The sequence below is a fragment of the Temnothorax americanus genome, unplaced genomic scaffold (genome assembly GCF_048541705.1).
Source record: "Temnothorax americanus isolate GAGA-0224 unplaced genomic scaffold, ASM4854170v1 Scaffold29, whole genome shotgun sequence".
NCBI lineage: Eukaryota > Metazoa > Arthropoda > Insecta > Hymenoptera > Formicidae > Temnothorax > Temnothorax americanus.
This window is the reverse complement of record NW_027509432.1, coordinates 1,405,965-1,422,551: the sequence shown is the minus strand read 5'-3', so window position 1 is coordinate 1,422,551 and position 16,587 is coordinate 1,405,965. Positions and strand designations below refer to the sequence as shown.

The 16,587-nt window shown below is 44.8% G+C and overlaps 2 protein-coding genes across 7 annotated transcripts in view; one reads left to right on the top strand and one right to left on the bottom strand.

Moving 5' to 3' along the window:
* The window catches only part of LOC143899987 (uncharacterized), a 236,175-nt gene that overhangs the window by 73,978 nt on the left and 145,610 nt on the right, over nt 1–16,587 (top strand). Inside the window, exons 1-2 of one of the 3 annotated variants that reach the window (XR_013257651.1) lie at nt 4,269–4,389; nt 15,189–15,517. The exons of 1 other annotated variant lie outside the window; for it this stretch is intronic. The gene's annotated coding sequence lies outside the window, so the exon portion shown is untranslated. Of the gene's footprint in view, nt 1–4,268; nt 15,518–16,587 lie in introns of those variants that run through there. One more of the 3 variants, XR_013257650.1, reaches the window with a different exon arrangement.
* Nucleotides 1–16,587, bottom strand: part of Eip93f (Ecdysone-induced protein 93F) — a 137,967-nt gene that overhangs the window by 105,959 nt on the left and 15,421 nt on the right. For 3 of the 4 annotated variants that reach the window (XM_077410783.1, XM_077410781.1, XM_077410784.1), the window contains exon 1: nt 2,319–3,379. The exons of the other annotated variant lie outside the window; for it this stretch is intronic. The gene's annotated coding sequence lies outside the window, so the exon portion shown is untranslated. Of the gene's footprint in view, nt 1–2,318; nt 3,380–16,587 lie in introns of those variants that run through there. 4 annotated transcript variants of the gene reach the window in all.

Sequence of the window (16,587 nt, the reverse complement as noted above, 5' to 3'; positions counted from 1 at the left end):
CAAATACGACAATTTTTGAATCGGAATTATTTTATGCGCAAATATTTTTCGTGCAAACCTTTTTGGACTAATTTGACACGTACCAATACACTTGTTAATATCACTTGACAATTTTTGATGAAATTTTTAAAGAATAATGCGTTATGCTCGCTAGCTTCAATTATTATTTTGTCTAAATGTTCGTCAACGATTAATTTCTCACATTGAATTGTCTTCGATCTCGCTGCACTTTGAGTAATCGTATGCCTATCTGAAGCGAATGACAAATAAAATCAGAAATGTTTGATGTTTCCATTCCTCAAAGCGTAAATCATTACAGATTCGCATTGATTTTAAGGGAGAACGGCGCCCCGCCACCAGAGCAACGTGTGTTTTTCAACTCACCAGCACAAAAGAACCTTGGTAAACGTTATCCGACACAATGGCGCGATTGGAATCGATCTGGATCAAATTCGCTCGCGTGAAACAACTCGCGGATTAATAATTACAACGGTGCTTTTCTATCGAGGCGAAATTATGATTCGATATTACGCAGACAGTGTGTACCGACGAAAATTTTAGCTGTCGTGCGTTTATATGTATAATTGTCGAGAAATTAGTACGTATGTGTAGTACGCGAGAAAGATGTAGCGATAATTATTCCGACGAAAAGAAAAATTATTTTACGCTTCTCTCTTGATGATAACGCGGCTCACTTCTACGTCACTCGTTTAACCACTGCTTCACACAACGATTTATCGCGATTACTATGAGAACACGTACTGTCATAATTAATATTTGAAAAACAGAGAAAATCAAGAAATATAGGAAGATTTCTTCGTATATCGATAACAAGTTGATTACAAAGTTTGTAAAATATAAAATTTATATAACACAATATAAACAAACAGGGCAGTTTTCAGTTATATCACACGGACAGTCCACTCGTTTTATTTCCTTGCATTCTGATTTGAATCTGCTTATTTTACTTTCGTTCCGATCTTTTCACGAGTTATTCTCATAATTTTTCGGAATTTATATATCTTTCTAAGTTATCTTGTAAATCCTTATACATTTTTCTTCTCTCTTTCTCTTTTTAATTAGCTTTCTTTCTGAATTTCAAGCTTCCTTTATTTGGTCACGCAACCCTGACAAACAACTGCAAAAAGTAAATTATTTGACTTGTTCTATAAATAGATGATAATTGAGTGAAGATATACAGAAAGTTTTATCAACAGGTTAAATTTCACAGCTAAAACGGAAACCGCTTATTGCGCTACTGAATTGTTCAGATAAGATTAAAATAGAAGTAGAAAAATAGTTCAGGTTTCGTATAATTATCTCGAATCAGTAAGGGAGGGCTAAAAGAGTATATCCAGGAAAATAAACGTTTTGAGCACTTCAACCGGCTAATTTCTCAGAAACGCATCGGCCGACATCGCCCCCACATCGGCAATGAGAAAACTCGTGTGACATCGAGAGACAGAAACGGCGTGCGAAATAACTCGCTTGTGGCGGTCGTAACGGGGTCAATTCGTCGCTAGGGAGAGAAAGAAAGAGAGCGAGCGAGAGGGAGAGAGAGAGAGAGAAAAAGAGAGAGAGAGGGAGAGAGGGAGAGAGGGAGAGAAAGAAGTCATCGCAGGGTAGATGATCGTAGACAAAACAGCGATAACAAAAATGACGGTGGAGGCGTCTCAGAGCAATTGCCGTGCCGAGTCTGAATCCCTCCCCATCTGACGAAGATACATCTGTTTCACGATCATCGTTGTCCGCGCGACTCAAATGCGCTCGAAAAGGATACGCTCGCGCTTGCGAGCGTATACTATCTTTTCGGCCATTTTGGTGTCTATAAAGAGAACCGACGGTAGTACGGCCTCGCGCGGGAGGACCGTCGATCGGCCCCTCTTTTATAACTCTTCTCTCCTCTCGTCGTCTCATCTCCTATCTCTCTCCCTCTTTGTCTCTCTCTCTCTCTTCCTCTATCGTTTCCTTTCCTCGCGCACCTAGAGGCACACACGATGACACGTGCACATTCTCCTTTGACGCACACGCGCGAACGCGAAGGCGCACTCGCGCACTCGCGCGCTCGCGCGCGCGCATCGGAGGACACTCCTTGTCACTCGACACGAGCTACATACATGCACATGCACATGCACATCGCTCTTTCGTTTTTCCACCGGTACTCCATCACTCTGTTTCGCGTATCTCTAATTGCCGCGTGCTCGTAGAAAATCGCCGTATTTCGGAGCGCGTTTTCTCGTTTTCATTTCTCTTCTCTCTTTCTCTCCTCTCGCTCGCTTTTCCTCCTCCGATTCGCGAATGAAACGACGACTACTCACTCTCGCGGCAGGAAGAATCTTCTTCGTCTTCTTTCTCTTCACGCGTGTACCGCTTCTTCAGAGCTTCTCGCGGCGGCTCGCCGACACGTCGAGCAGCCGGTCTCCGCGATCGGCGCGCTTCACCGACGACATCCTTCCTCCGTCCTACCGAGAATCCTAGTTCCGAGGTCTTCCTAACTCCGCGCCGACTCCTTCTCCGGATGTGACACTCGCGAAAACGAAGTACGGGCGACCGCGAAACGAGAGCCACGTCGTACGGGCTGATGACACGCGGGCGCGCGGGCGCACCGATCGACGGATGCACCGATGCACCCCCGTCTACCCCCTCCTCGCAAACCTCTCTCACTCTCTCTTTCTCTCACCCGCTCTCTGGAAGGAGCCTGTTGCTCCAGTTCCGTTTCGCTGCGACGTGTCTACACGGTTCTCGCGGATCACCGGCGTTCTCCTCCCTCTGTCTCGAACCCCTCGCGATCGTGACGCGATAACGCCGTTATCGCGGATATACCACCACGATTAAAACAACGAGACAACAGCGGCGAATCTTTCCTCTCGCTCGCCGATTCCACCCGGTCGATCTCTCGTCGCTCGTGGCTTTTTCACCTCGTCCACCTTATCGCGAACGGGTCCGGTAGCGATCGACGAGGCGGCCAATGAAGATCGACGACGAACTCGCGATCGACGACTATTTCATTACAATCGGCGATCCGAATCGAATCCGGCGCGCGTGCACAACAACAACAACAACAATAACAACAACGACGGCGGCGGCAGCGGCGACAACGATTCGCGTCTCGATCGGCGGGATGGGATATCTCTCTCTCTCTCTTTTTTTTCACTTCGCGGCCCTCTCAACCCTTCACGATCATTCTCCGTCTCTCTCTCTGTCTCTCTCGCTCTATCTACCAAGGCGGACCAAGAGCCTCCGTTTCTCCTTCCGGATTTCTTTCCTTCTTTCCTTCCTTCCTTCCGCACCGCGTCTCTCCCTCTTTCCTTCACTCCCTGCACTCTCTCAGTCCACCCCTCGCGTCACTCTCCCCCTGCTCCCGGTACTCGCGCGTTAAACACGGGCGAGAGGGAGACGAGACGACGGACACACGCACACGCACTCCACTTGCCCAGGCCTCGACGTTTGATCCGGCTCCGGATATGCGACGTTAAGTCGAGTTGCGTTGGGTCGCGCTGCGCTCCCGTAACTGCATCCGCGTCGGACGGCACGGCTTGCGCGCTGGGAGCGCCGCCATCCGACCACCCCACCATCATCTTCGGTATCCACCACCACCACCCGGCACTACCACCACCATCACCACCGCGCCACCACCATCGCCACCACCGCTACCAGCTACCACCACTACCACCACCGTCTCGTCATCGTCGTCTCGTCGTCGGCACCACTACTATCTACTACTCTACTACTAATACTACTGTCGACGATGCAACTAGGCGCACCACTACCAGCGGCCATCGCCACGCTAACCAACACCATGGCCTTCCTCCAAGCTCGCCCGTCACACCATCGCGACCGGTTACCATCACTATCATCCGGACGTCGTCGACGACGTTGAACGACGCCGACGACGACGACGACGATGAAGCGGCACGACGCGACACCGGCGCACACAAGTGCTCCGATGTATCACCGTTCTCCAAAGTGCATACGCTCGTGCGTATATATATATACGTGTGTGCGCGCACGTGTGCACGCGAACGCCGAAAGCTACGAAAGTCCAAGCCGCGTTGTGTATATATCGTTCCCAACGTCATCAACGTCGCCGTCGCGTCGTCGCGGGCATCGCCGTTGGTCCAATTGCACATTTTACGTGCGCGCCTGATTCTGTCTCTTTCTGCCTTCTCTCCGCTCTATCCCGTTCCCTCCTCCTCTGTACCTGCGACAGTGTACACCGGGTACAGAGCACCGCAAAAATTTCAACTTCCTTCGCGGATGCGATGTTTCGGAAAGACCGAGAGAAGATAGAGGCCACTAACCAACTCTCATTTTTTGGCTTTTCTAGAGCGTCTCTCTCTCTCGCTCGCTCGCAAGATGTAAGAAATAAGGATAATCAAATACGGTAAGGTGAGCATCTATTGGCAATTTTGGAGTAGATATTTTTTAATTTCTAATTCTTATTAATCGGCCAAGAAATGTAAGAAATCTGGTAGTTGCATTGCAAAAAAATATGATCTAATTATAGTCTTGCTTTAAACGCGATTTTTATTTCCTCATTTTTATGTGTCCTGTCGACGAAACAAAAAGCAAGAATAACCGCATGTATTCTTATAGAGAAAAAATTTTTTAACGCGACAAAATAGTAATTTTGATCGTCGGTACTTTCAGTCTCCTCGGCTTTTCAGCTCCGCGGCGGTCGCGAGCTCGGAACGGTGCTAATACTTTCTTGGCGCAAACACAATCATTTTTCCCTCCCCGCGTCATTCATACGTCCGCCACGGAGTCCGTGTACCACGGCAACGCGTGTCGGACTAGGAAAATGGAACGCGCATACTGACGAGGTTAAATCGTCCATTACGATTAACATTGATATTCGAGATACGAGGCGACGCCTTAACGGCGAGAGCGGCGGCAACTTGGCTCGTATACATCGTAAAGTACCCCGCGGGAGTAACGCAAGCACAGTCCGCTTCTGACGTGTGACTTATCATAGTTAATCGCGAGAGCGGTTCGCGCGTGCCTTCTTGGCGAGACTCGTTGAGATTTGAGCGCCGTTGCGAATCCAGAAGTCCCATTGCATTATTGAGCTAAATTGGGGGATGCCTCCTTCGTAACGCTTCGACGATTTACTCACGTTACTTCGATGAAAAGTACCGTTGCTTTACTATTAATCTAAACGGTTTGCATGAACCAGCAGACGCGTCTGGCAATTTTTTTTCTCTCAATATCGCTCCGTGTGTGTGTGTGTGTGTGTGTGTGTGTGTGTGTGTGTGTGTGTGTGTGTGTGTGTGTGTGTGTGTGTGTGTGTGTGTGTGTGTGTGTGTGTGTGTGTGTGTGTGTGTGTGTGTGTGTGTGTGTGTGTGTGTGTGTGTGTGTGTGTGTGTGTGTGTGTGTGTAGCGTGCGTGCGTGCGTGCATCGTACTTTCGTTCATAACTTGTCAGTTCAAAGATATTCTTAAGACGTCGTTTTCAGCTAATTATAATCTGACCGATACGAAACTCAATTTATGTAACACGTGCATGGAAAGTGCCCCATTGCGCACGCTACGCGTGCGTGATAGACCGCTTTCCACGCACTTGCAACATAAAATAGGGTGTGCAAGTCGTGCGTAAAGATGAAAATTCCCGGGTGCGGTGACCATCTTACAGCACTTGTTGCACAAATAACTATTGCAAGTCCGCCGAAATGTGAACCAGTGCGTTTCAGGAACTTCGGCATATATATTCCCGCGGCGGACGCGGATCGCGGCGTTGCGCGATAATAGCGGCATTCACGTGATGTGGCGCTTATCAAACGGTCTTGCGAGTTCTCTCGCGCTCGTTTCGCAGCGCTATTCGTCTTTGTTTCGCGCTCGCACTCTGATTTAAAGGCTACATGTTGCGTTAGCCGAAGACACCAACATCAACTTCTATCTTTAGAGCGAACGCGCTCTCGGCTCATTTCGTAGAGCTCGGAGACACGGACGCGCGCACACGCGCGCATTCGGCTCTCTGGAACCTGTTCCAGTCACATGGCCGGCTTTGTCTTACGCTCGTAGATCGGTTTAATGCATTCTTACATGCGAGCCTCTATTGATTGTCCTCCGCCGCGAGCGCTTGCCAACTCTTCTGACGCGCGCTTGTGCCTTCGAGAACTCATCTTGAATAGAAGTATCTCCTGCGAGAGAGATACTTTACCGCCTTACATTTTCCAAATTTCGCGACGTAAAAAAATCATAATCGAAAATATAACTTTTGAAAAATTGACTCTTAAAGTTTGCGCTTTTGATTAAACCGAAAATCTTTCTGAGCAATTGATAATTACTGAGATATAAATTATGTTTATGCATTAAAAGATATTAGTAAAAAATATAATAAGTTTTCTCATTTTTTATCGCACAAAATAAAAAATGATATAAGACGTAAAATTTTTGTAGCTTAATTATTCCATGACAAATTTAAACATTGACATTTTCTTCTAATATTAAAATAAAAAGTAGATTACTTTCCATAAATTAAATTTTTTAACTGCGGATAAACAGTAGTGTCCTATTTTTTTTTTGTTGACAGTTTATATTTTCGGAGTATCTTAATTCTAGATTTACTTAGCGAGACCTTAAAAATTTTTAAATTGCGGCAGGTTATGTCAGCGGATCAAATTCTCGCTGACGAAAACTCATTTCTAAGTCATTTCCATTTCAGCTGAATTCGCAAACTCTTGGGCTTTAATGCTAATCCTACGAAACGTCTTGCGTACCGTTCCGCTTTATATTCGTCACGAGAACGAAGCAAGAATGTACTCAATTTCAATTGTTAATCCAATTTCCGACTGTCACATATGTTTCTGTTGTTCGAAAGAAATTTATAACATGTGCGTTCGTAATAAGAAACCAAAGAAACGAGTTTAGTTATGCCCGATTGTTAAATCTGATGTATCGCAAACCCAAAAAACTTGTATTTTTCTTGCAATTAAAACTGCGAAGCAATTAAGCGAGGCTCCTAATTAGCATCCTGCAAAAAACTTGGCGTCGCTTCGCAGAACTCCGCGAATTCTCGACCCTCGCGAAATGTCGCGACCGGCATTGCGTAACGATCGCGCCGATGTTATTCACGCGCGTGGCATGCGCGCGGCCTCGTCATCGCGCTCGCGGATTCACTTTTTGAGGATCAACGCGTAACACACGCGCGATATACGGCGGCACTCGTGAAAGACGGCCAATCGCGCCAAAACGGAAAGAAACTCGCCCCGCGTGCGACGGCGTCGCTCCAATCAAAATTATCTTGATCGGTAACACGTACTGTCTACGAATTATGCCGTCCAGTCACGGACGGCAACACCGGCTGGCTCCGCAATTTGTATGTCGCCTACGATGTTTTCCGCGTCGCGCTCGTGACTCTTAGAATTCGCGATCTGCCAAGTGGCTTCATGAAAAATGCAGATTCGCGCGACATTCGCGATGAAGACAGAAGGATCGAGAGAGCCACTATATACGCGTATTGATAACGCAGAATTGTAAACCATTGCAGCGAATACTCTCCAGACATAATCTAAAAACGTTAAATCTTTAAAAACACTGGTCTTTTAACTGGACAGAGTTATGCAAAAAGATTTGGATTATACGAAGGAATAAAAACTACTTTTAAACCGTTAGTCAAAGTTTTAAAGAAGTATATTGTATTTCAGATTCCATTAATATAAAATCTTAGTAACCGGCGATCTGCTAAAATCGAAGAACAATTTTTCAGAGTTTGCATAATTTTAAACTCTGACCTATTAGGTACACATTGGAAAAGTATAAATACGTCTCCTCGCATTCAATATTTCAGCGAGGAAATGTGAAACAAGATTGACTGTTCCTTGCATGAAATATTAACTTCATAAGCATTAGAAGTATGTAGGATAAAATCTTACTATTTTTGAAATTTGTTAGCCGAGCAATTTTGAAGCTACAATAACATTTCTAAAAAGCATCTCAAATATCGTTAGCGTTTATTGATCTATATGTACATCAGAATGTTCGTCGTAACAGTTTGTCCGATTTTTTAAAGCATCCGCGACGAATCAATAAAAAGTTTTTACATACAAAACTGTATATCCATTTCAATCGCGTGTCGTCTAAAAAATCAACTGCGAACTGTCTCGATGAATATTCTGTATATGCACGCTTTTCCTTTCATTACTATTTAACTGATAAGTATACTTGACGATCTACGTATATGCATTACCAGCACGCCAGTCAGCTTACTTCGAGAAAAATTCTCTCCTATAACGCAATGCATAAATTCTCTCTCCAATTTGTTTTGCTGGAACCGCTCACGCGCGGGGACCAGTCGCTCCGCTCCGTTCTGATGGGTCTCGCTCCTTAAGTGCGGCGCATCGCGGCCGTGACACTTTGAATAAGAGACAATCTAATATGCAGCTCCGTCGCCGCATTGCAAAATTTAAGCATCGTCCGACGCTCCGTTGGGGACGGCTATTTCGTCGCGGCGAAAAATCACGAGGAACGAGGAGCGAATCGCATCAACGAAGGCGCTCTCGAGTCGGAGAGGAAGATTCGATGCATCGAATTTAATTTATAGAGGACGGGCGCCATCGACCCGTTATAGGGAGGCGGAGGGTGAGACGACTCGAGCCTGGCTCCTCGTAAGCTCGCTCACCTCGCGTCGCGTCGCGTCGCGTCGCGCACTTAGAAAGACGTCCGAGGCACGTTCGACGATCGTACTTTCTGGCTAAATCGCAGTCACGACAACGACGTTATTGTCACGTGAGAGTCATGAACCCAGATGGCGAAACGGGACGATCAGTCGGGCAATATATGATTCCGTCGTGACGCTATCGAATGCTCGCGGATACGTAGCCGCATGCAATATCGATGCCGTTATACCTACTCGTCGCAGCTCGCGATTAACCCCGATTAAGGTGCATTTATGGAAAAATACACGTCACATATCAGATAAATTTCATATAATCTTAGAAAGTCTAAGAGCATAATGGTATTACAAACATTTCCGTGATGGTATGACGTGAGGCAGTATCGTTGGCAGTAAAGGGGTTAAATAATAATAGCGATATTCAACAATGTAATTTAGGACTCCATATACCGTCACATCGTCGCGCGAAATTGTCGCTTATAATCGAAAATTATATTTCCCTTTTATTTTCTACGAGGAACGATTTTTTTTTTTAATCGTTCCATCGATTTTTCAGCATTTGTCCGACGCGGACGTGACGTTTTTACACGATCGCTATTGCACACGTCGGCAAACGTCCGTCCTTAAAGTCTGCATCTCGCATGTCGAGATAAACCGCGCAGCGCAGCGACGTCCTATTATTATTAATCGGCCTATCTTATCGGTGCGCGCGGGCTATCTTTTTTCGCATACGGTTTCAAACTTTGCGCAAGACTCCCGCTCGTCTCCCGCGCGCAAAACGAGAGGCACAGTCGAAAGAGAGAAAGAGAGAGAGAGAAAGAGAGGCGATTGTGGGAGAGGAGGAAGCCGAGAAGAACCTTGAGGCAGACCGGCGGTTTAGAAAATTCGTTAGATAATCCGTGGACACTGCGTGTGGCTCGGGTCTCAAGATGGCAGCCGAAAGTGCGAGATTAGATAGGGCGCCTAGGCGACGACGCCTCTTTTGTCGTTACGCAACGCTCGTGAAATCGGCCATCGCCATACTCCGCCATTTCGGAAGCGAAGCGAGATTTCGACATGTGAACGTGCTGAGACGATTTTTCGGATGTGATAAAATAATCGTGCAAAATTTGTTATCATTAAATCATTTGTTTTAGGATTAGTATACAAATAAAAAATAATCCAAATTATTTTCCCTTCTTGTCTACGGTATTTTCACGAGCAGTGCTATTTTTTATGAATAAATAATATTCCTTTAACAATAAATAATTAATTTGCTCGATATGTCCAACGAGAATATCGGCGCGTGACTTCCCTATAATGACGGATTCGATAATTATCTCGAAGCTCCTAGAAAAATATATTATTTGCCCCCGAGGAGAAGGATGGAAACCCGACACGTCGACTCCAAATTGTCCATTATATGGAGGATTCGTCGATATCCCACGTAAAAATGTGTACGATATTTTCGCGAGTTAATGGAGCGCGTGTAACGCGAAAGAGAGTTTCGTCCGTGGAGAAGTATGGCAAGTTCCGTGCGCGCAAGCCCGCCTATCACTCACGGTCATCTATGACGAATCGAGAGCTCTGCTCTCCAATAATATTCTACTTTTTCGCATGTACCGCGCGTACGCGTACGAGGCTTGCCGCGCGGCGTGTAACGCTTCGGGGAATTTTCAGATAATCGCGCCGCGTTTTTCGCCCGCAATCTCGCGGTTGATTCCACATGTAGATAAAGCGCGATAAAAACCGGATTAATCAAATGGCCATATTAGTCTAGAATTCTGGTTTCGCGTAATTCATCGCGCAGTTTTCAAGCTCGCGTTATGATTCGAGCCAGCGAGCGTATAGAGCATCATTGATTTACGTAACATTATTATTTTTATTGTTATCGAGCATTTCTTTTTTAGTTTTAAGAAGTGTCTAAGATGGTCACTAGTTCAATTCCACGTAGACAATAATTGCAAAGTTATTCAATGTTGAAGATTCAAATGTTTGAACAAATAAAATTCCGCGAATAGATAACAAAATAAATAAATTAAATTGCTAGTAAAAAATAACAAAATTAAATTAATTAATTAAATAAGATTTAAAGACTGGTTAAACGTATGCAATGAAAATATAAATATCACTTTCCTCAAACGTTTTTTTTTTTTTCATTTAATAGTTCAAATCGTTATCTAATCATTCATGCTAAAACTTCAAAAATTGCAACAGTTAAAGTTCTTCCTCAACTGCACCTAAAGAAAACTCGATTACGGGTTTGAAATATCCTAAAAGATGATAGCCAACAAATATATTCTTAGGGCTCCCAATTTTATTTATCAAGAGGGTCACATTGAAATTTTTATATAATAACCAGGAGACCGAATAAATTTTATTTTTGAAAATTATATAAAAACAAAATATTTTAATTTAAAAATTCTTTTATATTATAACATCTAAATTTTGGATAAAACTTCACGGGAGCCGTAGGCTGGAGACTCCTATTCCAAGGTATTCCGTAACGCGATAAAAAATTAGTTAATCGCGAAGACGTCCGTTTGTTCCTAAAAGCTTCTTCTTTTTCATTAAATTTCAAAGCAACTGTTTTATTTCTCGCGAAGCATGTGCGCGCGTTGCACGTGTTGTAAGCGTGAGTGCACAAGACAAGAGAGACCAGGGAGGGAGAGACGAGACGCGAAAGGCTTGGGAGTAGAGAGGGAGAGTCGATCGACGTCGCCGTATTATGCCGTAAATCCGATTCCATGTATACTTGACATTAAATTTTCCGCCGGCCTTCTAAGCAGCGCTTAGCCGTTATGTGCAGCCAGTCAACCCGCTCTAAAGCCTTTCTCTTTGTGAGCCAATGCCTCTGCCACGTACCGAAAAATGTCCGCCTACCGTCGCGTCTCGTCAATTCACTCGCCGATCGCCGTGGCCGACGACGCGACGCAGAGAATCGCTGCCGGCGTAGTTACATTGCACCGTTCGACGGTGTTCGAGGAGAGAAGGAATCACGACGAACGTGCCTCGCGCGTCTGCCTCCGTTTCTCGCGCCTCCCGCGTGCATAATGCAACAAGAATGCGATTAGACGATCTAGGCTGCGCCGGCGCGGATCTTCTGCCATTTCGAATTCGAACGCGAGCACACGTTGCTCCCTGTCCCATTCGTCTTATTAGCCCGCAGTTGAACAATTTCGCGAGTAATTACGTAGCGAATGAATTAATTTGGACGCGCAGCACGTTGCTTCATTAACGCGAGAATATTATGTAATACATCTATCTCACAGTGATCAGAACAAATAATTCCGTTATCAGCGTTGATGCTTGCGTGACTTAAACTTATCACATCTCGATTTTTTTACTTCCTATATTTTTCATTAATTCCTGCAACTTGTTGAATAATTCTCACGCACACAATCATTCAAAAATAATTATTAAATATATTATACCAAAAGAGCGCGCGATTTATGCAATATTGAACTATTACGGTCATTCGTACTTCGTTCCGGAGATATCTCCTTGAGTATCCGTTTATTTCTATAGCGACGGAAGTTGGTTGACCGAACGATCAGTAAAGTGGATTGAAGATTTTCGAAAGAATAGTTAATCGGTCGGAAATAAATGATTCTCACTGCGTAGTCCCGCATATGCATTACGTCTCCACACACGAAAATTGTTTAATCAAAGTAAAAAAAAAATATATAAAATGTAATTGCATTTCCTTTGCATCAGAAGGAAGTTGACGCTTCCAACTAGCGACTGCAGCTGCAGTCGCCGTCGTTTCGTGCGAGCGAAATTCTTCGGTACAACGTGCAGCCTGTGCTCTTTGCTCCGCGTGGCCCGGCCCGGCCCGGCCCGGCCCGGCGACGTGCGTGTGGCCGCGTGAGCGTGTGTAACGCCGGTTCCGTGCACGCGTTGGTTTGCGTGCGCGCCGATGGCCACGTGACGTCTAAATTCAGTCGGCCATTTTGGAGCATGATTCATTTGTTTAGAATGGATCGGATAGGAGTAGGAGGCGGAGTCACGCATACGAAATCTTCGTAAGCGTTTTAGCCTTCGTGCGCGGCGCGTCCGGTCCGAGCGGAGCGCCGAGACGAGAAAACGAACCGGCGCGGCACGCGGGGCACGGGGCACGGGCCCTCCTTCGTCGCGCTTTTCGGCGCCGATTCACCGACGGCCGGATTCGGCGTTTCTTCGAACAGCTGCGGCGCGTCAACGCAACGACGTGCCGCTCTTTTTCCTTTGTTGCGCCATTATTTCTGCCTCGGGAACGGAATTGGGTCTTCTTTGTTTGGCTGCGCCGAGCCAAAAGGGCTCGCCATTCCGCGCAACTCTTTCGGCGGAAGTCTCGAATCTTTAAAAATTATCCTTACGTCTTCCGTTACCAATTATTACACTCTTCTATTTATAAATATCACGTATGTATATGAATAATAAATTTATTGACTAAACACCGCAGGTTTCTTTGCATTTGTACAGGAGATTTACTTGTTACGCGTGTATGTGTGTCTTTTGTTAAGGATTAAGAGTACGGAGATTATTTAAATCAGATTCATGTTGCAATGAATAAAAAGTAGAACGTTTCTCTTTTATTCGCAAACATAAAGCGGCGCATAAGCGCGCGAGGATAAAACGTAATCGGCCGCCATGGCCTCGCCCGTCCGAAATCCGAAATTGGACACATCGTCCTTCTTTCTCCTCCATTACTTTTTTTTTCTTTTCGTTGACGATTCTCGACCCTCGGTGTACCTTCGTAGCGAATTTCGCGCCCTCGAACAATAACCGGTAAGAGATCGCGGCAGCGTTGTCTCGTCACCGCGGGATCAAGGAGCGCGACAAGGCCACGAGGTAAACGTTATTGCGCGAAAAGAAGCATGAATTATTTATTTGGCGCGAGTAAAAAAAGGAGAAAGGAGAACGATCGTATGCGATGGCGGCGCTCGTAGACATATTATAGGCTTCAATAGGAAATGATTATGCTGCTCGTCGCAAGTCGAAAGTAAAAACAGAATTCTTATCGCGGAAGAAGAAAAGCGATAACGCGATAAAATTCCAAAAATAAAATCTGTTAAATCGAGCGATCTCATTTAACAATTTCCTGTTGAAACAACAGAGGCAATAAGAAATAATCTGATTTATATAGCCAAACCGTGCATAAATTTAAAGATAATAAAGTACTTCTTACGCGCGTGAAAAATCAACGTTTTTACTCCAAACTGTTTTTATGTGTATTACATAGTTCTTATATTATTTCGACGAATATTTCGAAAGCTATTTATTTTATTTTTTTATATAACGGTAAAATGAAAGCGAATGAAAAGCCGGACAAAAGATTTTCAACGCGCATGCATAACGAATGTGGCCGAAAAATAAATTTAGCGTACTTCAAATATGTGGCGTATAACGTAAAAAATTAACAGTCCGCGAGAGCGAATATAAATTCTCGGTGAAGAAACGTCACAGCGCGCTAATCCGACTGTTCGTGATTTATTATATTATTACAGCGGGCGTTATCTGTAAAAAATTAATAATACCAAACGAAATCTCTCTCTCTTCCCTCATGCGCGATGCGGCATTAATCTCTTCCTCTCTTTTTCTCGCGCGCGCACGACAACGAATTACCCTACTTTTTTCACGGGACGAACTCACGCTCCGCTCCGGCATTACAAAGAGTCGGCGATGCATGCTCGGCCATGAGACTCGACTGCGGTTACGTCGCAGTTCGTATCTCCCGTCTCGCTCGCTTCCTCGAGGATATTCGGGCCGGGCCCGAAACCGACCGGCTGTCGAATCTGTACGAGGGACATGTGACCCTGCCTGCAGTCGGGCAGCCGGGTCGGTTCTGCATGTCGGGTGGGCCCAAGGTCAGTGCCAGTGGGTCAGTCGGACCAATCGCGCTACGGCACCGCCGAAGGTCTTCGCCGAATTTGCACTGCGACGTAAAATGGACGCTCGGTCCGCCTCGCTTGTCTTATTCCGACATCTAAATTACGGCGTATTTCGTGGATTTTGCCTTCCACGTATTAACTTCTTTTTCACAAAATATAAGTTAATACATTTCCCTTATTATTTGTTAAATTTAATAACACAAAATGTACGGATTATTAGTTTTATCGTGCAATTATCTTTTACTATTATTTTGCAAAAGTCTCTGCAATCTTTTTCAATATTGAGCTAGGAGTCTACATACTAATGTTCTAATATAATATAAAAGAAATCTTAAGACAACAATCAAGGCGATTCAAATTTATGTACGCGTAGAGTTTTCAAAGCGGAGAAAATGTTATTCTTATAGCTTTAAAATTATGATAAAAATTGAAAATAATATTTTGAGATTTAATTAGGAACAGAGTAATCATTTTTAAATCATTTTTAAAAGTATCATACACGAATATGCATCGTGATTCATATATGCGCACGAGATGTATAATAAGTTCCAAGACGACATTAATACTTTCTTCTAATCGGATCATTGTATTTATTCCGCCACATTTCGTCCATTCTTTTATTCGAGCAAACTTCGAGAGAAAAAATCTCTTCTCCCCCCTCTCTCTTTCTCTCCCTCTCTCTCTCCATCTATCTATCTCTTTCTCTGTCTCACGCGCACACAGTCGCGTGTACATGCTGCAGCATGTCGGAAAGCGAACGGATAGGCCGGCATCCGAGGAGGCCTTGACCGTATCTCCGCTTATCGCGTCGCTCGCGCTGCACGCCCGACGTCACACGTCACGTTGGTTAAGTCATCCGACGACAACGACGACGACGACGACGACAGCGGCAACGACAACGACAACGATGGCGACGGCGACGGGAGCGATGATGACGCCGAGATGTTCTCGAGCGCGCACGTGCACAACCGACTGGAAGAATACTTTTCTGCCGATCGTTAACGCTGGAGCGACGCGCTTCACAGCGCGGGTGCATGTGCGTTTGCGATAAGGTAAGCAGAGGATGCAAAAGATCAAAAGATCAAAAGATACTATTCCCGACGAATTAAATGAAACAATCGTACATTAAATTCACGAATATCTAACGAGAATATTTATTACCCAGAAAATTGATTAGAAATCCATTAGAATTGTTTATATAAAGACAAAAAATATTTTAAACGTGTTACTTATTTATGCGGATTCTGATCTTATTAATTTCAATATTTAATTTTAGAGCATGAAAAATGTTTATGTGAGTGTTACGCTAAAAAATCCGACAGCATCGATAAACCGCATTTGCGGTTCACCACGCGCACCGCGAATAAAGATTAAATTCTTCGCGCGAAACCGGTTTAGATTTTAAGAAACGCTCGAAGAAACGTTATACCATGGCATGGCGAATTCACCGTTTATTTGACGTTATTCAATCACGGGGTTAAATAATTATTAAGCGCCTGTCGTCTCGTTACGTCGTGTGGATACATTATTTATACTAAGAGAAATAGCACCTCCTTGATTACGAAAGGGCATCTCGTGCCGCCGGCAATGCACACGCGCGCGCTCGCGCGCGCGCGTCACGTTGTCGCGAAGGTAATTAATTAAAATGAGAAAGGGCGCCGCTTTTTATACGCTAATTCCAATTTAATTTGCCCCACAATTATTTGCCGGTTGCGAATCGATAAATCATTATTGACTTTGTCAATAAATGCAAATGCGCTGGTGCGCTCATTACGCAAATCAAATTATTATTAATTAGTGTACTTTGTTTTATTAATCGTCTAGCTTGTCGTTCGATAATAACAAATTGCGAAATGTAGCGCGATATTTCGGTAATTAAGCGTACACCGCTTCCGCGCGCGCCTCGGAAAAATCCCTAGGTGAATCCGTTCGCGCACTTGTGTACATGTGTATATGCACACACGCGGACGTTCGCGGGCGCGACGTGAACGTGAGAAATATGGCGGGACAATCGTGTAAAAAAAACCGCAATTCATCGATAGGAAAAAAAAGCCGGTAAATATTTCCAGGAAGACGTTAAAATTGTTATCGATCACGACGTTATGTCATTAGCTCGCGCGCG